This window comes from Suricata suricatta, chromosome 16, assembly GCF_006229205.1.
Source record: "Suricata suricatta isolate VVHF042 chromosome 16, meerkat_22Aug2017_6uvM2_HiC, whole genome shotgun sequence".
Classification (NCBI taxonomy): Eukaryota; Metazoa; Chordata; class Mammalia; order Carnivora; family Herpestidae; genus Suricata; species Suricata suricatta.
In genome coordinates, this window is record NC_043715.1 from 40,456,643 (window position 1) to 40,482,443 (window position 25,801).

At 42.1% G+C, this 25,801-nt stretch overlaps 1 protein-coding gene and 1 pseudogene across 1 annotated transcript in view; both read right to left on the bottom strand.

Moving 5' to 3' along the window:
• The window catches only part of LOC115280323, a 214,548-nt gene that overhangs the window by 174,370 nt on the left and 14,377 nt on the right, over positions 1-25,801 (bottom strand). The gene's annotated exons all lie outside the window — the stretch shown is intronic.
• On the bottom strand, positions 16,588-21,870 carry LOC115279751 (annotated as a pseudogene).

A 25,801-nucleotide genomic window follows, 5' to 3' on the forward strand; every position in this document is an offset into this window, starting at 1 on the left:
GCATAGGAGCACATGTACCACAATGTTCATAGCAGCACTGTCAACAATAGCCAAATCATGGAAAGAGCCTAAATGTCCATCAACTGATGAATGGATCAAGAAGATGTGGTTTATATATACAATGGAGTACTACATGGCAATGGAAAAGAATGAAATCTGGCCATTCGTGGCAACGTGGATGGACCTCACGGGTGTCCTGCTAAGCGAAATAAGTCAGGCAGGGAAGGTCAGATACCACATCTTTTCACTCACAGGTCTAACAGGAGAAACTTAGCAGAGGACTATGGGGGAGGGGGTGGGAGAAACGATAGTTGGAGAGAGGGAGGGAGACAAACCACGAGAAACTCTTGAATACTGAGAACAAACTAAGGGCTGATGGGGGAGGTGGAGAGGGAAGGGGGGTGATGGTCGTGGAGGAGGGCACTTGTGGGGAAGAGCACTGGGTGTTATATGGAAGCCAGCTTGACTATAAACTATTAAATAAATAAATAAATAAATAAAAACATCAAATCATTGAGAGCCAGACTAATGTAATTAATTTTTTTAAATACTGGTAAATAGTCTGATTTTTTAATTTGTATAAAGGGTAATTTTTAAAGTTTGAAATCCTTCAGGGTAAGAAAAAACTAACATTTATTAAGTGCTTGCTAAAAATCAAGTACTGTTCTATATATAGTGTGGGTTTTTTTTAATGTTTATGTATTGTTGAGAGAGAGACAGCGCATGAGCAGGGATAGGATAGAGAGAGAAGGAGGCATAGAATCCAAATCAGGTTCCAGGCTCCAAACTGTCAGTACAGAGCCTGATATGGGGCTTGAACTCACAAATTGAGATAATGACCTGAGTAGAAGTCAGACACTTAACTAACTGACCCACCCAGGCACCCTTACATAGTGTCTTATTTGACCCTTATAACATCACATAAGCTACGCCTCAGAAAGCCTGTTTTATCTACCACAAGTCAGAGTGGTTAAAGGATTTGCTCAAAGCCAAAACAGGTGGCAGATAAAGAATCAGGACCTGAATTCTTATCTCCAACTCCAACGCCTGTACAGGTGACCCTTCAGAAAATGTCTGAAGAATATACATTTAAAAGCCTTTATTTTACAATTTTGTGAGCCAAGAGGTGCCTGGCTGGCTCAGTCAATCGAGCGTGTGACTCTTGATCTTGGGATCATGAGTTTGAGCCCCACATCGGGTATAAAGATTACTTAAATATAAAATCTTTAAAAAAAAAAAAAGAAAGAAAATCAAATTTTGTGAGCCAAGACCACCAAATAATTCCTAAAAACCAAACTAGCTATGTGTAAAGAGAAAAATATTCACTAATACTAACTATACCCAAGTACACATTTAGCTCTGGATATTTTCATCATATGTAGACTCAGTTTTTCTAGCGCGTAATCCTGATTCATACTTCCAGAATAAACTTGAAAACTATGTATCAGTGACTGAGTCAATGCCCATAAAACATCTCTGGGAAAGGGAGAACGGCCATGAATAAACCAAAGGGTATTTTGAAGCAAAGAGTTCTCCTAAGTCCCTCTCATCCTGTTCCCTGAGAACACAAAAGGAGTAACCTTGTTTTAAAAAGGAAAAATTGATCTGCTAAATAATAAGGGACGCCTCCAGAAGATTCATACTTGGGGCCACAGGAGGGCTGCATAAAGACAATTTTCCAGGGGCCTCTGGGTGTCTCCGTTGGTTAAGCATCAGACTCTTGATTTTGGCTCAAAGTTATAATCTCACAGTTCATGAGATCAAGCCCTGCATTGGGCTCCACACTGACAGTGAGGAGCCTGCTTGGGATTCTCTCTCTCCTGTCCCTACCCCTCCCCAGCTTGGGCACATGCTCTCTGTCTCCCCAAATAAATATACACTTTAAAAAGACAGTTTTCGGGGCACCTGGGTGGCTCAGTCGGTTAAGCCTCTGACTTCGGCTCAGGTCAGATCTCACGTTCGTGGGTTCGAGCCCCGCGTCAGGCTCTGTGCTGACAGTTAGCTCAGAGCCTGGAGCCTGCTTCCAGTTCTGTGTCTCCTTCTCTCTCTGTCCCTCCCGCTCTCATGCTCTGTCTCTCTCTGTCTCAAAAATAAATAAAACATTTTTAAAAATTTTTTTAAATAAATAAATAAATAAAAAGACAGTTTTCCATATTCCAGGTATATAAAGGTGGGGTCACACCAGATATCCCCAGAGGTGTGGTCACTCAATCAGTCACTATGTACATTTTCCTCATTCCACCCTCATCTCTTTCAACAGACTCTACAGGCAAAACTTCTTTTCCCATTGAACAAAATGAAGAGCTAGAATGTTCTGGTATTTATCTTCATTTAATACTAATTTGTATTCTTCTAAAAAATGTATGTTTTTAGAAAAAAAAGTCGACAATGACACCAAATGAGGCATTGAATGCATCCCTAAGGCAAGACTTCATCTGTGTGCCAAAGCTCTGAAGCTATCTTTCTTAGCCCTGTCCCTCCAACTGGCTTAAGTGTGTTTATCCAAAGTGGTGGGGTGGTGACTCTAAGAATTTTGGGTACTTAGATTACAAATAATTTAAGATAAAATATAATCCCTCTTAAATAAGGAAAGTGTTCTTTTTAGGAACTCCAGATTATTAAAAAAAAAAAAAAAAAAAAGAACTAACTGTTGTCACTAAGTTTCTAGAAACTGTTCCCAGGGCCATAAAACTGGCAACATCAAAAATAGTCCATGAAGTGGTGCCTGGCTGTCTCCGTCGGCTAAGTATTGACTCTTGACTTTGGCTCAGGTCATGACCTCATGGCTCATGCGTTTGAGCACTGCACAGGGCTCTGTGTTGACAGTGCAGAGCCTGCTTGGGATTCCCCCCTCCCTCTCTCTCTGCCCCTCCTTTGCTTGTTCTCTGTCTCTCTCTCTCAAAATAAGTAAATATTTTTAAAAATATTTTTAAATAGTCAATGAAAAAATAAGCATAAAGCAAACATTAATGTAATAATATCCAAAATTTTGGACATAACTAGAGGCAACTATCACACTTCATCAAAACTGAAGGCGGAGGAGTGTCTGGAACTTACACTTGACAGACTCAAGGTGCGGGTCTGAACTCATCATGCTGCAGCAGGAACCTCTACACAGTGATATTCTCTGGATCCACTGACAGGGGGACAGTCTCCTCTGTCACATTCACCCACCAGAAAAAGGCCCAAAGGACTGCTATTACTTTAACTGGATTAAAAATGAAATAATCCTCTTTAACAGAGAGAAGAGCATCAAACAGACATGAAAAGCAGATTTCAAAATGAAAATATTACAAAAGAAAATTAACTCTTAAAGAGGGTAGAATATTAACCGGGATAAAGAAAAAGGAAAAACAAAAAGGAAATTAGAGATCAACTGGTGAGAACTTTTTCCCATTTGAATCACCAGGTAGAAAAAATTAGAATTTTAATTTAAAACTTTAAATTTTTTTAAATATTAAAAATGTCAATTTTAAAATCAGATAGGTTTTCATTAAATATATTTCAAAGCATAAAAGGCAACTTTTGAGAACAAATAACTAGAGCCAATAACGAGCTCAACGCTCCTGCAGATCCGCTGCCAAGCCGGGTTCGCCCCCATATTCCCTCTGCTCACTGTCGTCAGGGTCAAGCTTCAGTCAGGAAGCGTCCGAAGGAGGAACTTACCTAAAGGCTAACGCATCACCAAATCCTGGAGAGCCCCCCAAGATGCTGGGCAGGCCCTCACCACACCAGACTCTCCACCTGGCCTTTGTGTACCTTTCTAGATTCCTCCTGCCCCGCCCCCTGGCCACAGACACTCAGCATCTGGCTCCCTGGCACCGCTGTCTTGCCAGCATAAAGGGGAGGGCAAAGGCGTTACAAGCAAACGGAAACCCTAAGAAGGCAGGGCGGTTACAAGTCCTGATTTGCATTTTAAAAAACGGCTCAGGTTTCCGTGTTCAGAGGGGAATGAGGGGGTGTGATATAAATGAGCCAAAGATGCCCTTTGCATACGGCCCCTCCGTTTTTTCCCACTGCAGGCTGAGTGAGACCCGTTAGAGGAGAAGCCCACTGGCACCAAGCTCAAACTCTGACAAGACAGTCATTTACATATAGTCCAAACAAACAGATTTTTAGGCCTTTAGGGCCTCCCTGCCTTGCACAGTCCACACCACTCACCCAGCATCTGAAGGTCATTGACAGGACCGAGCATTATGGTTACACGACTTCAAGAGCACTCTGACCCAGAGACTACCCACTGTGCTGTTGAGGGCCACCATGGAGACACATAAATGCCCCTCTCCCCATGGAGTCCCCTTGTCCCCACCCAACACTCGCACACACATGCAGCTGAGAGGAATTTCCACAGCGGGGAAATGTGAAAACATCGCCCAAGAAAGCCAGCGTGTGCTACTGCCACCTTGTGGTCATGTCGTTTCCTGTGCTCAGTCCCAGAATCCCACTCCCTGCGGGAGGCCGTGTCCCAGATGACAGACTAGAAAGAGAAGATGTGGGCTTGGAGCTCCAGAGGCAGATCCATCTAAAAATATGGTAATATTTAGCACACAGATAAAGAAACTAGGAAAAGATGACAGAGTCCCTAAAAAAGCATAAGGTCAGTAAGGCCGTAGGGTAAGAAGAGGGGCTTCCGTGGTAAATGTGGAAGTCGGACTCCAAGGGGAGGGCTCAGCACATGGCCACACGGGAGAAGCTCTGCATCCTTTACAGCAGTCTGCTTCCTGAGACTCCTTTCAGGTCAACCCCTGGGAAGAAATACATTGTACATCGGGGTGTGTGTGTGTGTGTGTGTGTGTGTGTGTGTGTGTGTGTGTGTGTAGATACACCCAGACACATGTACAAAGATTCATTAAAATAATATTTACTTCACGGAGCCATGTGTTTGGATTTTCTATTTGAATGCAGATCATAAGCCTTTGAATTGATTTCATAATTCACCAATGGGCACAGCTGGCAGTCTGAAAAACACTGCATTTAGGGAGGATTATTTCTTTTACTTCTTGATTATTTCTTTGGATTTGGGATCTAAATGAGAGGGGACTGATTTTATTAAATTTTTAAATGTTTGTTTTTTATCTTTGAGATAGAGACAGAGAATGAGCAGGGGCAGGGCAGAGAGAGAGGGAGACACCGAATCCGAAGCAGGTTCCAGGCTCCAAGCTGTCAGCACAGAGCCCAAAGTGGGACTCAAACCCACAAACCGCAAGATCACGACCTGAGCTCATGATCCAATACTCAACCAACAAAGCCACTCAAGCGCCCCAAAAGGGGAGTGATTTTTCTGGAAGGTTCTATTCCAGAGGAAAAGAGACACCTGGGTGGGTGTCCCCTCCTAGCAATCAAGAGGTTCACAGAACCCTAGAAACCTGCCTGCCTGCATAAGAGTTTATAAACCCTGGCCACTGACTCATGCTCACCCCTTCGATTCCTCTCAGAATATCGGCACACTTTCTGGGGAATGTAAGTGGAATTTAGTAATAAGGGAAATTGATGAAGGGCACCTGGCTGACTCAGTCGATAGAGCATGCGACTCTTGATCTCAGGGTTGTAAGTTTGAGTACCACATTGGGTGTAGGGATTACTTAAAAAATAAAGTCTTTAGGGGCTCCCTGGGTGGCTCAGTCGGTTTGGCGTCCAACTTTGGCTCAGGTCATGATCTCAGGGTTCGTGGGTTTGAGCCCCACACCGGGCTCTGTGCTGACAGCTCAGAGCCTGGAGCCTGCTTCCAGTTCTGCATCTCCCTCTCCCTCTGCCCCTCCCCCGCTCATGCTCTGTTTCTCTCTGTTTCAATAAGAAATAAACATTTAAAGATCAGAATAATATGGGGCACCTGAGTGGCTTAGTCGGTTAACGTCCAACTTCAGCTCAGGTCATGATCTCCCAGTCCGTGAGTTCGAGCCCCGCATTGGGCTCTGTGCTGACAGTTTGGAGCCTGTTTCAGATTCTGTATCTCCTTCTTTCTCTGATCCTCCCCCACTTGTTTCTCTCTCTTGGTCTCAAAAAAAATTAATTAACATTAAAGAAAAACTAAAAGAAAAGAACATGATTAAAAAATAAATAAAATAAAATAATAATAAGATCTTTTTTTAATGGAAATAAGGGAAATTGCTAAGAAAGTGAAACTTTGAGATGCATTCATCTACTCTTTTGTATGTATCAATAGCACATAAAAGGAAATCTGTGTAAGAACTTGGCACAAGTTCCTCAGTCGGTAAAGATGAAAATCTCGGTATTAATGTAATTAACATTACCAAGAACAGAACAATGATACAGATGCTCAAAACTGTCTCTTTATTTTTGTTTAGAATAAAAACACTACGTAGACAAAGAATATTCTGTAAATAAATAGAACAGAACAGCTGACCTACAGCTTGACCCCCCTGCAGCCCACAGAATCCAGTCATTTTTTTTGAACACAACGTATTTTATGAATAAACGTCTATACTTTTAAAATTGAGTTTTCTCTTTTTGAAGTACAGCTTCAAGCAACTACAAGTTTCCATCCTGCTAACCCGAGGCAGCCGCTGCTTTTAACTTCTATCTTTTATTTAAAAACTTAATTGGAAGTTTTTGTAGCCAGAAGGAGCACTTCAAAGAAAAGGGAAAAAAATGCCAAAAATTAATACTTCATGTCAGAGGTTAGGAGGGAAAGAAACAAAGATTACAGAAACGAGGGGTTAATGGCATACAGGAAAGCGGTGGAAGAAGGGAAGAAGGCAGGAAACAGACTGAAGCAGGAAGAGAAAGGGAAACCCATGACATTGGAAACAAGACGCAGGGTGATGCTGCCCAGGTTCTGAGCAGACACGACGACACGGGGCTCAGAGAAGCATTCATTAGTCCCCGCACAGCCCAGAGGCCCTGCGCCCGAATCCCACCCCCACTCAAGCCATTTTCCCCCGTCTTCAATTACACATCAAGGGACCACAGCTCTCCCTTCACTCTAATTTCTAGAATCTGTCACTGCAGATCCTAAATGCACTCTGACAAAACAATGTTAAAACTTCAAGTGTGACCATGTGCTCTGCCAAGGAGGAAGAAGGTCCCGGACCAAAGGGAAGATTGCCCAGGGTCCTTGTCCCCTCTTGGCCACCTGCTGATGTGGGACTTGGAGCCGCCCCGTCCCTTCTGCGGGACTCACTGGCGGCATGGTGAAGTGAGAGGGCCGGAGGACACTCCTGAGACTCCTCCCAGCTCTGGGAAGCTGTCACGCATGATTCACGGTCCCCGAATCTCCCCAAGGATCCTAGCGAACGTGTAAATGAGATGAATATCCAAGACTTGCTCCCACAGTTTCTCAGAGTCGAAATAAATAACAGATCCTACTATTTCAAATGGGGAAAATTTCCCATACAAGTCCTCAAGGTCGGAATAGCTATAAAACCAGACCTTGCTGGTCTGAGACAGGCAAGACTGCTCTTACATGAAAAGTACTAAGAGGGGCCCCTGCGTGGCTCAGTTGGTTACAAGTCTGACTCTTGGTTTCGGCTTAGGTCATAATCTCATGATTCGTGGGAATAAGCCATACATGGAGCTCCAAGCTTCAGCATGGAGCCTGTTTGGGATTCTCTCTCTCTCTCTCTCTCTCTCTCTCTCTCTCTCTCTCACCCGCCCCCTGCCCTTGTCCCCTGCTCATGCTCTCTCTCTAAAATTTAAAAAAAAAATCCTCTCAAGTCCTAAGAGCCTGTTTTTCCTGCGTGCTTTATAAGACTTTGCCCGGCCACCAGTCTCAAGACCATGACCTCATAGTCTCCATCCAGGATAGAGGAAGTTTGGGGCAGGTGACTGCAGTGATGAGGGAGACGGCCTGATAATGAACTCTGAGAGGCAAAGGCACTGAGGCTCTGGAGCCTCCTCGGAGTCTAGCGTCAGCCCCTGGCTTCCAGGGGGGCCTCTGCAATGCGGCAGCGGAATCTGGACAGAAGCGGAGACAGACAGCCAAAGGGGGATAAGTTCCCTGACAGACCACACATGGCAGGACCGAACTTGCGCAGCACTCGGTACGTGACACTGGCCGGCACACCGACCCAGCTCTGCTTCAGGGACGCGCCTGTGTCCCAAGGGCAGCTGGCTCACACGCAGGCCCGGTCTCCTCCGGTGGGACCTGGAGCCAATCGGTGTCCCTTGCTGGGGAATGTGAATGCCGGCATGGAAACAAAGCACTTAGTGATGGGAGAAGAAGGTCAAAGGTCACGATGAAGGCGACCAGAGAGGCCCTGATGGACTGGAGGTGCCAGAGAGCACCAAGCCTCGGTGACGACAGCACACGTGCATTCACACACACACACACACACGCACACTCACACCCGTGCACACACTGACATGCTAGACAAAACAGAAAGGGGGAGTGTAACCTGTAATGGAGTTCAATAGAAAAAAAAATGGAAGTTCCTGCATCCCAGAGATTCAGAGGAGACAAGAGTGAGGAGCATAAACCGAAGTTGAAGCCTTGAAGGCAAATAAACACCCTATGCGATTAAAGGGGGTCACCACACAATCATGAAAGGTACAGAAGGTACGTAACCCTGCGGCTTACAATGGATAAAGCAAAAATTAAAGAATTACAAGAAGGAATTGGCAAGTCCACGATCATAGTAGGTGATTTTAACATGCGTCCCTCAGCAAACTTATAACCCAGGGGGCACAAATTAATAAAGATTTAGAAAGAATCATTTGAACAAGAGCTTGACCCAATGAACAAACGAGTAAGAATGCATGCTGTTTTCATTCACATGCAGCACTCGTAAAAACTGGCCATGCAGGGGGCACCTGGGTGGCTCAGACGGTTAAGCGTCCAACTTCAGCTGAGGCTGTGATCTCAGTCTGTGGGTTCAAACCCTGCGTCAGGCTCTGTGCTGACAGCTCAGAGCCTGGAGCCTGCTTCAGATTCTGTCTTCCCCTCTCTCTCTCTGCCTATTCCCCACTCAATCTCTGTTTCTGTCTCAATAATAAATAAACATTAAAAAATTTTTTAAACTGACTATTCAGGGACACCTGCCTGGCTCAGTCAGAAGAGCATGAGACTCTTGATCTCGGCATCATGAGTTCGAACCCCTGGTTGGGTGTAGAGATTACTTAGATAAATAAAACTTTTTTTAAAAACCTGACCAGTCAAAGCTGTAAGGCTAATCATAACAAATATTAAACACTCCAAAGCACACCTGCACCAATCTCATCAATATGTGATTAAATTAGGAATCAATAGTAAAAATAATTAATTTTTAAATATCTGTATATTTTGAAATTTTTAAATACTGAAAATACACAAAAGTCAGAGGAAGAACATCATCACAGAAAACTAGAAAATATGTAGAATGGGAAAAAAACCTTTTAATTTCAATCTAGCATGTCAAAACCAGTGGGATACTTCTATTTCCCCTTAGGATATAGAGAGTTGAGACAGGGGCGACTGGGTGGCTCAGTGGTTAAGTACCTGACTTCAGCTCAAGTCATGATCTCGCAGTCATGGGTTTTAGCCCCTCGTCTGGCTCTGTGCTGACAGCTCAGGGCCTGGAGCTGCTTCAGATTCTGTGTCTCCGTCTCTCTCTGCCCTTCCCTGCTCATGCTCTGTCTCTCTCTTTCTCTCTCAAAAATAAGTAAAAAAATTTTTTTTAATTTTTAAAAAAAGAAAGTTGCAACAGAATGCTGCTCCAGCTCTAGCCACAAGGTGAAGTTGGTTAACCACAAAATCCGTTTTCTCAGGTACATCACAGAGCTGAGGATGCAATGAAACCTCATGAAATGAAATCCAAAACCAGACAACTGCAGCTTCCTTCATCCTGGGTACAGCAGAGAAGGCTGCCACAGATGGATTAGAAAAGCACTGAACTTTTAATAAATTTCTAGAGATTAAGCAAAGGTTAGCATGATAGTGGGTGCCTGGGCAGCTCAGTCAGTTGAACTTCTGACTTCAGCTCAAGTGATGATCTCGTGGTTCATGAGTTTGAGCCCCACATCAGGCGCTCTTCTGTCAGTGCAGAGCCCACTTTGGATCCTCTGTCCCCTTCTCTCTGCCCCTCCCCCCCTGGCGCTCACTCTTTCTCTCTCTCTCTCTTAAAAATAAATAAACATTAAAAATGTTTTCTTAAGGTTAGCACGCTAGGTGAGACTCCCTAACAGCGCCCATACACAGAGTCTGTACCTATGACCAATGTACTCCATGGGCCTTTACCAAGTATGTGTAAGAAAAATTGGACACAAGACAGGAGAATCACCGGACACTGCCTACACTGAGGCATATGTGTGAGGCCTTGGCCTGTGGAACAATTAAACAATGTCTGGCATAGGTGTGATTACAGTACAAGAGGCAAAGGAGAAAGAAAAGGCCAAAATAAATTGTTGAAGAAACAATGGCTGAGACTTTCCCAAATTTGGCTTAAAAAAAAAAAAGAGGGGCCCCTGGGTGGCTCAGTCGGTTAAGCGTCCGACTTCAGCGCAGGTCATGATCTCACAGTTCGTGGGTTCAAGCCCTGCGCTGGCTCTGTGCGGACAGCTCGGAGCCTGAAACCGGCTTTGGATTCTGTGTCCCTCTCTCTCTCTCTGCGCCTTTCCTCTCGCGCTCTCTCTCTCTCAAAAATAAATACACATTTTTAAAAAAAAGATAAATTCACATATTTAAGAAGTTCAGCAAAACACAAGTAGAATAAATATAAAAATTAAAACCACCAAACACAAAAAGACCCACACATATCCTAATCAAACTGGTGAAACTAGTAATAAAAGGAAAAATCTTGAAAACAGCCAGAGAAAAAGTGGAACAATAATTCAAGTTGCCACTTCCTTCTCATCAGAAACTAGAGTCAAAAGACTGGGGAGAAAATGCCTTTAAAGGATAAAAGAGGAAAAAGTCTGCCAAGCCAGAATTCAATATCCAGAGAGAATATCTCTAAAGTATGAAGTTGATATAAAGGCATTTTCAGATAAAATAGGCCAGTTCTAGAACAAAATGAAAACGTGGTAACTATAAAGCTTCTAGGAGCAACAGGAGACCATCTTGGCAAACGTGGTGTATGCAAAGATTTCTTAAAAGGACACCAAAAACACTACATATAAAATAAAATTTTTGGTAAACTGGGTATCATCAAAATGAATAACTTCTCTCCAAAAGGCAAATTAAAAGAAAGAAAAAGCAAGCCACAGACCAGAAGAAAAATTCATAACACATGTATCCAACAAAGGACTAGTGCCCAGAAGATACATGAAAGGGCTCCTCCATATTGAGATTAAGAAGACAAACAACCCAAGTGAAAAAATGTGCGTTTGCAAACGGGCCCCAATACACAGAGGGCAGGAAGAGACGGAAGAGAAAAGGAAGCCACTCCAGATTGGGGTGCGGCAGGTTGAATAAGCAAGGGAATTGCCTTCCAAGGCTTGTCTTGTGGGACTGCGGGACCCGTAGACACCCGCACCCGCCGGCCAGAATCTTAAAGGTTCATGTAGAGGCCTTAATAGGGTTCAGTAACGTAAACCAGCGAGCTAATCTCAGCACCTTACTCTCTCAAGGCTGCATCCTTGAAAGGCACCAGTTGTGGAATGGTGAGCGATGTACATACCAGGGACAGAGAGGGAATGAGGAGCCTCCAATTGCCCCACCACCAGCTAAAGGGTCAACTGGAGGTCATGTCCTCTTTGTGACCTCCTAGAAACATAGTTTTACAAAAGAAGATACAAATAGCCAGTGAGCACATGAGAAGGTGCTTAACAGTATTATTCATTTAGGAAGGCAACTCAAAACCACAGTGAGATATCACTACACCTTCCATTAGAATGGCTAAAATTTTTAGGGGTGCCTGGGTGACTCGGTCAATTAAGCATCTGACTTCAGCTCCTGATCTCATGGTTTGTGGGGTCGAGCCCATTGTCAGGCTCTGTGCTGACAGCTCAGAGCCTAGAGCCTGCTTCGGATTCTGTGTGTGTCTCTCTCTCTCTGCCCGTCTGCCTCTCATGCTCTCTCTCTCTCTTTCTCTCTCTCAAATATAAATAAACATCTTTAAATGTTTAAAAAAAAAGAACAGCTAAAATTTTTAAATGTCAGAAAGGATAATGGGACAACCAGAACTCTAAAGATTTCTAGAAAGAGTATAAAATGCAAACATCACTTTGGAAAACTGTTCAGTGGTCTCTGACAGTGAACTTTCTAAAGTTAAACATTCACATACCCAATGACTCAATAATTCCACTCCTAGATATTTATCCAAGAGAAATGAGAAATAGAAACATGGCCGCATGGAAACTAGTATAAGCCGATAAATAACACCTGCGCTCATAATGGCCAAAATGTGGAAACAACCCAGATACTCCTCAATAGGAGAATGAATAAATCAGTTGTGGTTTAATTCATCTAAAAGAATGCTATTTTTTTATTTTTATGTTTATTTATTATTGAGACAGAAACAGAGCATGCATGGGGGAGGGGCAGAGAGAGGGAGACACAGAATCTGAAACCGGCTCCAGGCTCTGAGCTGTCAGCACAGAGCCTGACACAGGGCTTGAACCCACAAACCTGAGCCGAAGTCGGACGCCTAACCAACTGAGCCACCCAGGCGCCCCTAAAAGAATACTGTTAACAGTACGAAGGAATGAACTACTGACACACACAATACAAGGAATTTAAAAAGTATTATGCTGAATGAGAAGGGGCCAGAGATAACAGAGTACAAACTCTATGATTCCATTTATACAAATTTCAATAACAGGTAAAAGTCACCAATGGTGGCAAAATCCTGGAGAATAGTGACCAAATCCAGAAGAGTAGTTGGTTCTCATGAGGATTGACCAGGAAGGAACATGAAAGAAATTTCTGGGTTGATGGAAATGTTCTATAACTTGATAGGTGTGTAAGTTACAAGAATATAAGAATTTGTTAAAACTGACCCAAATTCAGGATCTGTGCTTTTCACTGCACACAAACGATATCTCCCTTTTAAAAACCTCCAGGATGCAGATAAGTTATACTTAGAGAAAATGTGTTGCCTTAAATACTTATAGTATGAAATGGAAAAAAAAGTAAAAAATTCATCAACTAACTTCCTAACATAAATTAGAAGAAGAACATGAGGGGTGCCTGGGTGGCTCAGTCATTCAAGTGTCCGACTTCAGCTCTGGTCAGGACCTCATGGTTCGTGAGTTCTAGCCCCACATGGGACTTTCTGTCAGCACCGAGCCTGCTTCAGATCCTCTGTTTCCCTTTCTCCCTGCTCCTCTCCCCCATTCTCAAAAATTAAAATTAATTTTTAAAAATTTAAATAACCCAATGTGTATATAGCCGTCAGGGGAATGCTAGGAGGATTTAGATGAAGCAAAATTGGTCATTTGATAATAATGGTTGAACCTGAGTGTCACGTGACAAAAATTCACAACATAATTCTCTCTGCTTTCATGTATGTTTGAAAATTTCCATAATAAAAAATTAAAATATACATTTATTTCTTTTGCTTTAAAAAATTTATTCTCATATTCTCTTTTTTAATGTTTATTTAAATCCCACATTAGGTTATTTTAAAGCAATTTCAGAATTTATATCTTTTCACTCATATGAATAAATTTAGCCATTATCATGCCTAAAAATGACAATAATAGTATATATAACAATAAAATAGAAAAAAAAACTACAATAAAGTAGATAAAAGCAAACGCTAATAAAATGGATAAACCTCTGAAAATCAACCCAAAAAACAAATAGGCATAAATAATATTAGGGGAAAAAATGAGAGATTTTAAAATTTGGAGGGGCAACTCAATGGCTCAGTCAGTTAAGCTTCCCACTTCGGCTCAGGTCATGATCTCGTGGTTTTTGAGTTTGAGCCCTGTGCACTGGGTTCTGTGCTGACAGCTCAGAGCCTGGAGCCTGCTTCAGATTCTGTGTCCCCCAATCTTTCTCTGCTCCTTCCCTGCTCGCTCTCTGTCTGTCTCTCAAAAATAAATTTTTTTTTAATTGGAAGAAGTTACTCTCTATGATTTAATGCAATATATCTGGACATTACCTAAAATAGATGATTTCACAGGGAAATTAGACTTACCTAGAAAAAGAAAATTCATATAGTTCTAAAGTGATTAAGAAAATCTCATGAGTCATTAAAACTAATTTCACAAAGGAAAAAAATGTCCAAATGTTTTGAAGGTAAATTCATCCAATCAAGGAACTGATTATTCTAATTTTATAAAGCTTATTTTTTGTCTAAATAAATAAATAAAATAAACAGCAACAAAAAGAGCAAGAGAGAACGTCACTCAGCCCATTTTATGAAACTAACATAATTTCGATACCAACCTAAGAGAAAACAATAAGAAAAATTATGGGCCAATCTCACAAAATACCAGCCAGCCAAATCCAAGAATTTATTTCTTAAAATAAAAATTAACTGGAGTCATGTAATTCACCACATAACAAACTGAAGGATGAAAAGCACCATTCTTCCAAACACCGCAGGCGCAGAGGCACATGCACACACACAAGCATTTGGTAAAATTCAAAATCCTTTCACAACAAAAACTCTTTAGCAAGTTGGGAATAGAAAATAAATCTACCAATATCTTACAGCAAATGTAATCCTAGAATTGAAATATCAGAATTCCCTTAAAAATCAGCAACAAAGATACATGCATCCTCATTTCTGTTCCACATCGTACCAGAGATATTAGCAGAGTAAAATGTGTAAGATAAATAAGAGGAATAAAAAATGGGAGAGAATAATCAAAATTATCATTAATAATGTGATAAAATTGTCTAGATAGTAAACCCAAGAAAATCTACTAATAAATTATTATAATAAGAATTCAGTAAAGTTGTGCTATATATAAAATAAATATACAAAAAGTCATTTCATCCCTATATGACTATGATAATCAGACATTTTCTCTTAAGAATATCACTTTATAATAACAATAAAATTATAAATAAACAAATTCATCTTACAAAATATATGCATGCCTTCTATGGAGAAAAGTATAAGATGTCATTGAAAGACATTAAAGAAAACTGGAAAATATATGCCACATTCACGGAATGGAATACATAATTCCATAGCGAAAATAAGCCTATTTTTCAATCTAATATATAAATGCAATGCAACTGTAAATCAAAATCCCAAAAGGGATTTTCATGGAACTTGATAAGCTGATCCTAAAATTTATATGGAACAGCAAAGGCCAAGAATAGCTAAAAAATTATTGAAAAAGAACAAGAACATCCAGATATCAAAGATTTATAGTCAAACTATAATAATTAAGACATTGTGACCAACAGACGACCAGTGGAATACACACAAAAAAAACATTTAAATGCATATGAAGAACACAGTCTTAAAGATATTTGTGGATTTGACAAATGATAGAAGGGGCGTTAATAAACATCAGTGGGGAACAGAAGCTCTTCTTTTTTTTCAACTTCAAATCACATTTCACTATTGGGACATTCATTTACAGTTTGGGGATTGTCAAATAACATTTTCTTAACTCAAAATATGTACATGCGCACTCAGTTACAAAGATCTACCAATGTTTCACACATTAAGAAAACCTACATCCCTCATCATCAGGGAAATACAAACCAAAACCACAATGAGATACCACCTCACACCAGTCAGAATGGCTAAAACAACCCAGGAAGCAACAGATGTTGGAGGGGATGTGGAGACATGGGAACCCTCTTACACTTTTGTTGGGAATGCAAACTGGTGCATCCACTCTGGAAAACAGTATGGAGGTTCCTCAAAAGGTTAAAAATAGGGGTGCCTGGGGGGCTCCGTCAGCTAAGCATCCAACTCTTGATTTTGGCTCAGGTCACGATCTCACAGTTCATGAGATCAAGCACCACGTGGGGCTCTGTGCTGAGAGTGAGGAGCCTGCCTGGGATTCTCTCTCTCCCTCTCTCTCTGCCCCCTCCTGCTCATGCACTCCTGCTCTCTCTCCCTCTCTCTCTGCCCCCTCCTGCTCGTGCACTCCTGCTCTCTCTCCCTCTCTCTCTGCCCCCTCCTGCTCGTGCACTCCTGCTCTCTCTCCCTCTCTCTCTCAAAATAAATAAATAAGTAAATATTTTTTAAGTTAAAAATAGAACTACCCTATGTCCCAGCAATTGCACTAATAGGTATTTACTCAAACGATACAAAACTACTGATCCGAAGGGGTACATGCACTCCCATGTTATTGCAGCACTATCAACAATAGCCAAATTATGCAAATGTCCCAAATGTCTACTGACTGATGAATGGATAAAGAAGATGTGGTGTGTGTGTGTGTGTGTGTGTGCGTGTGTGTGTGTGTACAGAGGGAGAGAGAGAGAGGGGAAGTGGGCGGGGGGGGGTAAATAGGTAATGGATATTAAGGAGGGCACTTGTGATGAGCACTGGGTATTATATGTAAGTAATGAATCACTAAATTCTATTCCTGAAACCAATATTACACTATGTTAACTAACTACAATTTAAATAATAATCTGAAACACAGAGAAAAGAAAACCTACATTATGTTTCTAGTTGGACTGATTAAATCTATATGCCTATAAAGGCAGTCAGTTGTGCTTAATGGAATTCTTGAGATTCAAACACAGAGCACCATAGAAGAGATGGGCTTTGAAAACTTTGAAGAATTTTAAGATGGCCTTAATTTTTCATGATTTTCCCAAAGTCAGTCATGATATGTATTTAGCTTATGGTCTTCATGATGCGCCTGCTTCAATTCATTGATGCAAAAAATTCAGTAAGAGTCATTGCCATATTTGTTAATCCCATGAAGCTCAATTAGCTACCTCCACTGCTTGGCCAGATAGTTATGAGAACTTGATAATGGCTTATGCTCAAAGATTGTAGAGGTGAAGAGGCTCTGACAGACCATGGGGCACCTGGGCAGCTCCGTGGGTTGAGCATCCAACTTCGGCCTAGGTCATGATCTCGCCGTTTCTGGGCTCAAGCTCCACGTGGGGTTCTGTGCTGACAGCTCAGAGCCTGAAGCCTGTTTGGGATTCAGTGTTTCCCTCTCTCTCTCCCCTTCCCCCATTCATGTTCTGTCTCTCAAAAATAAACATCAAAGAAGTTCTGACACATCTCTTTAGTCTGCAGTTACCTCAGCTGAAGGGTATTTCTCCAGAAACTTCCGAAATACAGGTGTTGCCACTTTGCCTGAGGTCTGATTGAGAAATATAGCAGCAATAAGGAAGCTCCATGGAAAAGTATTTCTTGGACAAGATTAAAAGGTGACCGAGGTGTCCACTTCTTTAAGGTTTTGCATCTTGAGGGCCTAAGAGCTTCTTTGTAATATTTGCTGGAAAAATATAGGCTTGTTTTCCTTTTTTCTTTATTTTAAACACTATTTTATTTTTGAGAAAGAGTGAGAGAGAGCATTAGTGTGCACAAATAGGGGAGGGGCAGAGAGAGAGAAAGAGAATCCCAAGCAGGCTCCACACTGTCAGCACAGAACTCAGTTCGGTGCTTAAACTCACAAACCTTGAGACTATGACCTGAGCTGAAATCAAGAGTCAGATGCTTAACCAGCTGAGCCACCCAGGCGCCCCTCCTCTTTTCTATTTGTGTCTGTGGAATGGTATCTTCTTGACATATTTTCACAGAAATAGTCTTTCTCGGTTTTGTGAGTAGTTGTCCCTTTCAGAGCCACATTTTAAAATGTCAGTATGCAAATGTTCCTTCCTTTCCCTGACTTCTGCTTTTGTTTTAATTTCCTTGGCTTCTAAAAAGATTTCTTCACACTTCTCGTTGTGTTCTGCTTCTTTGGCTGAACAGAATTTGTTTATGATGCCAGGAGTTATTTGTTCAAAACAAAAATGTGATCCTGAACTCAGTGATTTTTCTTTTACAAGTCTCTGTTCTTCATCAGTTACATTGAGTGTCTTGTTACTCAGTCCAGATTCAAAGATGGGGAAAGTTTTATCAAGCTGACAATGGGGTCACTTTCAGCATCTGCCTTATTTTACTCAGATTCTCTTTTCCTATTACTGTGAGCAGAATCTAGAAGCCCCTTCTGGCACCCTGTTTGTTTCCTTAATTTGAATTTCTTTCAAAATAGTCACCTTTCCTTTGGACTTTCCTACCTTTCTGGAGTCAGCATCATTAACACCCTCATCCTCTTTAAAGTTAGATAGTCCTAGGGCGCCTAGGTGGCTCAGTCAGTTAGGCATCCAACTTCATCTCAGGTCATGATCTCGCCATCTGTGAGTTCAAGCTCTGCGTGGGGCTCTGTGCTGATGGCTCAGAGCCCAGAGCCTGCTTCTGATTCTGTGTCTCCCTCCCTCTCTGCTCCTCCCTTGCTCATGCTCTGTCTCTCTCTCTCTCTCTCTCTCAAAAATGACTAAACATTAAAAAAATAAAGTTAGATAGTCCTATGCTACTTTGCCCTTCCAAACTACCACTTGGCAGAGCAAATACATCTTTTTTTTCCACTAGTTCCATGTCCTGAGGTTCTGGTTTGAATTGATACTTTCATTTTGCATTTGGGATGTGAAAGGTGCTGTGCTGCAGTCTTTATACCTAGACTTGATGCCCCTATTAGAGAGTACAGTAAAATCAAAATCTTCCAGCATAAGAGAAATCTCTCGATTTATGTGAGGATAATTAGCAAGTGAACTTTTGGATCCGAACTTCAGTCCTTGCGGGCTGATAAAATACCCAGCGACTCTTCCTGTTTTCCCCGACCACCTTTGCTTCACAACTCTTTCCCATCTGCACGAGACAGACTGACGGCTTTCCGTCATTGCACACAGTACCAGCAATCTGAGCAGAAGCAATGGATTTTTACACCAGGGGATTCCATTCACTGTTGCTTTTTATCCCCATTTGTTTTCATCTTCTCCCACTCTTTCCCATAGCAGAGCAACGTGCTCCTCGTGGAGGTCAGAGCGCCAGTCTTGGGCTAAGCACCCACTGGAGGTGACCCAGGGGACAACCCCACGGCCCCCAGACTCAGACCCTCCATCCCAGCAGTGCCCTTCAGATGGGCTCCAGAGGCAGCAACAGGTCAAGAGAGGGTATGATGCCCTCAGAGTGGAGCAGAACAAGATCTGAGTACTTCGGCTCTGAGCACTGGGCTGAAACCAAAGCCAAAGACAGTGCAAGTCTCCTGGACTCCACAGCTGCTTTCTGACTGCCCCCTTGGCTCAGCCAATCAAGTCCCACAGAATTGGGACTCTTTAATAACTGCTGTTGGGATCACCCATCACCTTCCTGGAAAATAATGAAAAGTTTATCCCTACCTCATATCACACAGAAAATTGATTTTACAGCTGCATTCAAGTTCTGAATGTGAGAAGCTGAAACGGGACTATCCAGAGTACCTCCTTTGGGGGGATGATGAGTTTGGTTAAAACCTGATGAGTCTGAGAGGTTGACAGGCATAAAATTCCTACTGATTTTTCATGTTGGATATTGTGTCCAGACATCTTGCTAGTTCTGACAGTTGTATTTTTCAGTTATCATGGATTTTTTAAGAAAAACAATCACAGTATCTGTAAATAATGATCCTTTTGTTTTCATGCCAATATTTTAATACTAAAACAATCTGAAGGCATTGCCTCTTTTACTTCGCAGTATCGATAAGAAATCATTCTGATGCTTAATATTTTTGTGTGTTATTTTTTCCTCTCTATAACCTATTATAATCATCTCTTTATCTCCAGAAGTCTAAACTTTCATAACTTTGTGTGAGTCTTTATTTTTTAATTATTCATTGAGATGAGTACTGAGATGGGTCATTTTAATTTAGAGATTTTGGTTTCCTGAATTAGCTAATTATATCCTTCCTCAGCTTTTTCTGATTTCACTTTCTTCTTAGAAACGACCACTGGATTTAACAACACAGGGTCACTGGCGACCTTCAGTGGAAAGGAGCTAGGCCTGAAAGCCTGTATGCATTCAATAAAGAATATGACAGTTCTTTCAAGGAGTTTTGCTATAAAGGGAAAAGAGAAATAAGTCACCACTAGGGAAGGATGTAGGGTAAGGAAGTTATTTTTCAATCTTACAATGGGTGATATTACAGCAAATGTACATGTTGATGGGAACGACCCAGTAGATAGGGAAAACTTCATGATACCAAACAGGGTAAAACTGCCAGAGCCAGATGCATGAGAAGGCAAAGGGAGACGGTAGCCAACGTCACAGGAGAGAAGGCAAAGCTCACACAGAGGGACACGGTCACCGGGCAGACATGGTGATAGGAAGTCCCCAGGTTCCCTCTGATTGTTGGGAGTCAGAATGGGAGAGAAGGGATATGAGGTTTCAGGAAAAGGAGAGGTCGTTAGAGGGTCATCTAGGTGAAATCCATTGCCTTCTTCCCTCAGCACCGAATCCAAAGAAATTGTTTTAAGGACCTGCTGCTCTCAGTACACTATCCGATGGAAAGGGTTCTTATGGATTTATATTTAATCATTACCATGAGCTAATGGAAGTGATGAACACTCCTCACAGAAGACAACTACACTGTACTCCCCACCGTCTCCGCTCTCCACTGCACAGCTTCAGAGCTGCTTATTCTGAAATTATCCCTGTACACATCAAACCCATTACTTTAAGGAGCTAGACTCTGGTAAGGAGTCTGAACCTAAGAATCTGTATGAATGAAACCATGACCCAACTTCTCAGTAAAGGATGTTAAGAGCAGAACTATGATTTCATTCCAAATATGTTTTTTTAATAGTTTATTGTCAAATTGGTTTCCATATAACACCCAGGGCTTCTCCCCACAAGTGCCCCCCGCCACCATGAGCATCACCCCCTCCCTCCCTCCCCCTCCCCATTCAGTCCATGGTTCGTTTTCAGTATTCAGTAGTCTCCCTTGATCTGTGTCCCTCACTCCCCAAATATGTTTTAAATATTACACCTTAAAATGCATCATGTTCACATAAACAACTGTACGGCAGCCTGGAAGCTCCAGAGCAGACAATACAGCTTTCAGTATCAATCATGCAGGTTCACTTCCTCCACACCAGCCCTGTTTCTACAGCCCATTCACACAGGATGTATGAATAGCTCCCATAAACATGATGCTTCTCAGCGGATTTTCTCCACCCTAGTTGGTGTTGGGGGTTGGGGACCAAAACACTCAAGAGCCAAGGAAGGGCTCTAGGATTGTGGGGATTTTTTTTTAATGTTTATTGAATGAGTGAGAGAGAGAGAGAGAGGAGCACAGAGAGAGAGGGAAACACAGAATTTGAAACAGGCTCCAGATTCTGAGCTGTCGGCACAGAGCCCAACATGGCGCTCAAATTCAAAAACTGCAAGATCGTGACCTGAGCCGAAGTCAGATACTTAACTGACTGAGCCACCCAGTCTCCCCTAGATCATGTTTTTTTTTAAGGTTTGTTTATTTATTTTGAAAGAGAGAGCAGGGAGGTGCAGAGAGGTGCAGAGAGAGGATGAGAGAGCAAATCCTAAGCAGGCTCCATGCTGTCAGCATAGAGCCTGATGTGGGGCTCGAACTCACAAACCACAAGATCATGACCTGAGCTGAAACCAAGAGTCAGACACTTGATCAACTGGGCCATCCAGGTGCCCCATATACACACTAAGATTGTGAGTAAATACACTTCAGACAGAAACTGCTTAGACCAAGAACCAAGACCTCAGAACTTGGGTCCCATCCCTCACTTCATACACACACACCAAGGAGCAAGGGCTTGATCAACTAGAGTGAAGATCTCACTCAGGTCAGTCTCTTGACCTAATACTATGAATTTCCACTCTGCAGCGGTGCTCGGACACAACAGAGACTCAAGGCATGTAATTATTATCACTATTACTTATCTTCTTAACTTAACTAAGCCTATTTCCTGGATTTATAAATGCAATGGCTCCTGATACCCGCGCCACTTCCCAGGAAGGGCTGCTGTGAGGATCCCGTGAAGTCACATACGTGAGGCACGGGCATCTTACAAAATGTTCATCAGAGCAAGAGATGCCGTAGGAGACATGAAAGGGTGGAAGTAACAAGAGCGTTTATGGTGCCAAGAAAACGTTTCTATTTTGGGAAAGCATGCTTTCTCATGGTAAAAGTTAAGGCCTTGTTCCCCGCCCTGTTCAGTTATCATGGATTGTTCCAAAGAATAATCTCTTACAGTGGCTTAAAGCCAAAACCGGCGCCCCTCCAAGTGCGCCCCCAGGGCCGCCTCAGTTTACACCTTTGACGGGACTACTTAAAACAAAATGCCTGGGATGGTCCACCAGGGATTCTGATCTTTAGGCCTGGAATTGAATCCAGAAATGTACCTTTTAATAAACCTTCCAGATAAGTCTGATACCACCAAATACTGCGGACCACCACAGCAGCCTGTCCCAGGGGTAGCCCACTGACCATGAGCTTGTGCCTACACACAAAGAAGACTCCTGTCTCCAGGCTGAGCTGAGCCTCCTGCTTTCACCCAGCACACCACAGGCTGGTGTCTGCAGTGGCCTGTGTCTCTCCTAAAAGCCACTGGTTGTGAAGACAGAACACTGGTTTGCAGGAATATAATTCTTATTAAATGATTATACTACGAGCAAGAATGCTGAAACTCCTGATATAAAACACTGGTAGAATAGGATGAATGGGAGAATCTGCCACACATCTGCATTTTTGGTCAGAGAGAGGGAAGTTTACAATGTGTCTCAAATGTTTTAAAAGTGTGCCTATCGAGGCACCTGGGTGATAAGAGTTGGTGAAGCGTCCAACTTGGGCTCAGGTCATGATCTCACGGTTCATGAGTTTGAGCCCCACATCAGGCTCTGTGCTAACAGCTCAGAGCCTGGAGCCTACTTCAGATTCTGTGTCTCCCTCTCTCGCTCTCCACCTCCCCCAATCACTCTCACTCTCAAAATAAATAAACATTAAAAAAATACAAATCTTTTTTTTATAAATTTTTTTATGTTCTTTATTTATTTTTGAGAGACAGAGAGAGACAGTGGGAATAGGGGAGGGTCAGAGAGAGAGAGAAGGAAACACAGAATGTGAAGCAGGCTCCAGGCTCTGAGCTAGCTGTCAGCACAGAGCCCGGCGTAGGGCTCGAACCCACGAACTGTGAGATCATGACCTGAACTGAAGCCAGACGCTTAACTGACTGAGCCACCCAGGAGCCCCAAAAAACACAAATCTTTTAAGCTCACAATTCTACCTGCAAGAAAACCATTCTTAGGAAATACAGAGATGTGTGCAAAACTTTGTGTACAAAGATATTCATTGTGCCCTACATATAATAGAAATAATTTAAACCACTTATCTGAAAATTGTAAACTGGCTAGAAAAATAATGGAATCAGGGGCGCATGGGCGGCTCAGTCAGTTACGCATCTGACTATGGCTCAGATGATGATCTCATGGTTTGTGAGTTCAAGCCCCACATCAGGCTCTGTGCTGACAGCTGAGCGCCTGGAGCCTGAAACCTGCTTTGGATTCTGTCTCCCTCTCTCTTAAGGAGGGAGTCCCTCCTCCACTCACGCTGTCTCTCTGTCTCTCTCTCTCTCTCTCAAAAATAAATGAACTTAAAAAATTCTTTAATTAAAATTAAAAAGAAAGAAAAATAATGGAACCATAAAATAAAATGCTATCTAACTACTAGTATTAACTATTTTTAGAACCCATGTTCTAAAAAATATTTATTGACAAGGAAAAATGTTTATGATTTTTTTTAACATTTATTTATTTTTGAGAGACAGAGAGACAGAGCATGAGTAGGGGAGGGGCAGAAAGAAAGGGAGACACAGAATCTGAAACAGGCTCCAGGCTCCAAGCTGTCAGCACAGAGCCCAACATGGGGCTCAAACTCATGAACCACGAGATCACGACCTGAGCCAAAATTGGCTGCTTAACCAACTGAGCCACCCAGGCACCTCTTATGTTTGTTAAGTAAATAGCTGGTTACAAAATAGCACTAGTATTATATGTAACAAATAAACCTTACTTGCTTTATACATGTATTTATATTTATATATATTATATATACAAACATATATTTACCAAACATGGGAAGGAATTAGAAGAATATTGGTTAAACCATTATGAGTCCTTACATCCCCCTTGTTACAGATGATAAAATCTAATGCTAAAACTAGAGAACAGAAGTTTAAAGACAAATAAGATTTGCATGGTCTCAAAGATACTGATTAATACAAAGGGAAAGATAGTAACTTTATGATGGAGAAACCCAGCAGACACCACAATAACCAAGTGATCAAGGTGAATAAAGCCAGTAAAAAGATACCTCAAGATCACAAGCCGTTGGATATAATGTGCTAAGAAAAGCACACTTCTATGGTATTCTTGCCAATGGTACATAACATCATTATGATCGTGTATGAACACCTAACAAGTTCAAATCAAGTTACATTCTACAAAATAATTAGGCAGTACTCTTCAAAAGGGCCAAGGTCACAGATTGGACAAGATTAAGGAGACATGATGATTAAATACAGTCTTTAATTCTAGATGGAGTCCTGGAACAGAAAAAGGACATTAGTGGAAACATTGGTGAAATTCAGGTCAAGTCTGTAGTTTAATCAGTAGTATTGTATCCATGTCAATGTGCTGGGTTTTGATCATTGTGTGTAAAATGTTAACATTAGGGGAAACTGGGTAAAGGATAGACAGGGACTCTTTGTTCTCTTCTATTCCTTTTCTATTGCTTGATAACAAATGGCCAAAAAATTAGCAGCTTACAACACTACCCATTTATTATCTCACTGATCCACAAGGTCAGAAGTCTGGGGCAGCATGGCTAGATTCTCTGCTCAGGGTCTCACCAGGCTAACATTCAGGCATCCACGGAGGTCATGGTTCTGGGACCCAGGGTCCTCTTGCGAGCTCACTCAGACTGCCGGCAGGACTGAATTCCTTGGGAATTCAGTATGGGAGGACACATACTATATTTGCAATGTTTCTCCAAGACTAAAATTAGTTCAAAATTAAAACTTAAAAAGAACAATAATCTCTTGATGGCAATATTTGAAGAAATTTGTTTTTTCCTTTTTTTTAAAGCTTATTTTGCGAGAGCGCATGTGCAAGCTCATGCGCGCGGGGGAGGACCAGAGAGAGAGGGAGAAGAGAATCCCAAGCAGGCCCCTGACCCAGGGCTTGATCTTACGAACACACCATCATGACCTGAGCCAAAATCAAGCATCAGTCACTCCACCGATTTAGCCACCCAGGTGCCCCAGTTTTTGACTCTTTTCTAACTCTTCTTCATTGAGTATATATTTCTGCAGTCACAAAGGGGGATTTCTCTGTTGCCTTGAGAATATATATACATACACTTTGAAAATGCCGTGACAAGTCAGACCACATAAGAAAATCCTGCAGACTTCCAACCAGACTGGTCCAAGAACAGCAAACAAGAATGCCTCTAGCCTGTGACCTCCGAAACTGCCTCTTTCTCAGGCAAACCCTGCTTGGAATTCCAAAATTCTGAAACTGTCAAGTTCGTCACTTTGTTACAAGGTCTTGCCTGACACAGAGATTCCCCTCCTATATTTTCTGAAGATACCTTGTCATTTGGGAAGTCGAAATCACTTGAATTGTTTTAGTAATAAGTCAAAATGTTTGAATAGGTTGTTATAAATAAGCCTACAAATGTCATTTTCATGGAGCCTTGGATCAATTTAGATGTTGTTATTCATTGAATAATGACAGCATCATGCTGTCTTTCTAAAATTCCAACATAGAATAATGAGACCAATTACTGGGTAAACTCAGCCCTGAGGAGGCCAAGAGGGCGGATTTTCTCGGCAGCTGTCCAACTGGGAGAGTGTGGAGACAGAGCAGATGTTGTACAGAGGCCGCTGACAGCGCGGGGCTCAGGCCAGGAGCCTCAAAGTAGGAAGAGTGTCTTGGAA